We start from the raw sequence: 1,489 nt of genomic DNA, 5'->3' as shown, positions 1-1,489 counted from the left end.
GACTTACAAATGAGGACAATAGACGCAATCAAAACTAACAAAAGAGCAATGATATGCAAGTGCTATAAACAAGTCTCAGTTAGCTTAACTCAGTACACGTAGAAATTTTTAGTTTTTTTAAATCATATAATAAATAAAAAGAAAACAGATAGAATAGAGCAAGCTAGTGTTAGAGGCCTTTTTTGCTTTTGTTAATTGTATAATAAATAAAAAGAAAAGAAATAGATAGATAGAATACAAAAAGAATAGCTCCAGGCTTCAGCAGGCCTCTGTTTACTCAAGCAGGTGCTACGAAATGCTCTGCTCTCGGCCCGACATCTGTTTGCCATATAAAACTCCAGGACTCTCTCAACCATTTATGTACATAAATGACATAGAAATACAAACATTCAAATTTCACCTTGAACTGCAGCTATTTTAAGCATTACGACTTAATTGCTGTTTATAGCAGCTAGGGAAAAGAATGTGGTTTTGGGAGCAGTAGAATAGAGTGGAAATATGAGAATACAGTAAAAACAGTATTTAGTGAACAGAAAAAGCAGTGTTATACTGAAGGATCCACTGCCATAAACAGTTTTCTTTTAGGTATAGAAAATGGCACTCATGGAAAAGATAGGATATGAATTAGTTATACTCACTGTGCTGAATGGCATATGACACAGCGCTGCCCACATGACTATTGCTCCTATAACAGCTCATTTTCATCAGTTCTTTTGTCTTTGGATCGTTATATTTCAGATATCAAAATCAAATACAGATAAAGTAGCACAGTAAAGATTACATTAATATGAATGCATTAGTGAGAGCGATTGCGTGTGAATTAATTCTACCTGGCAGCGTCTCTCTCTATTAGTAGTGAAGCTGTGGAATTTACTAGTTATTAAGAAATATATGCTTGAACAGTTTCTAAGCTATTTTGAGAAATCCCAGAACAGTGTTGACAATACATTTCCGCGCTGAATGATTCTGTGTGCGTGATGTACGAGTTACTGTCTGTAATGTGTGTGTACGTTACAGTACAGCAGCGCATTAGATTAGAACGGCGATTAACGTACCTGTACAATAAGCCGTTTAAAACGTGCATTCTCCCGTTCAATGTCGAGCATCCAGTAATATAATCACACATGTCTTGTGGAGCGCTTTCAGAGTATGCATTTATTTGTCATTTGAACTGTTTGGAAACTGAGCGTAAATGTGGAAGTCCTTCAAAGATTTCTTATCCTGTTGCGCCCTCTATAGGACCAGCGACTAGTCGACGTCAAGCTTAAAGCGTCATGGCAGAGCATTGAAGTCTACTAGTCGCTGCAACCCCTGCTGCTAACATGTTTCAAAATCAAATGATTATTCCAAAACACTAACGTGTTCTGTTCCAACAGGAACATGTATTCAATCATAGCACAATGTTATAAAAACACTAACATCAGAGAGAATTACAGAAACTGCCTTATGTTATGTGCCAGATATTCCCTTATAAAATAGTAGATTGTGT

The sequence above is a fragment of the Sinocyclocheilus grahami genome, unplaced genomic scaffold, assembly GCF_001515645.1.
Source record: "Sinocyclocheilus grahami isolate Dianchi unplaced genomic scaffold, SAMN03320097.WGS_v1.1 scaffold354.1, whole genome shotgun sequence".
NCBI classification, from domain to species: Eukaryota; Metazoa; Chordata; class Actinopteri; order Cypriniformes; family Cyprinidae; genus Sinocyclocheilus; species Sinocyclocheilus grahami.
The sequence above is the reverse complement of the archived record's forward strand: the minus strand, read 5'-3'. Positions refer to the sequence as shown.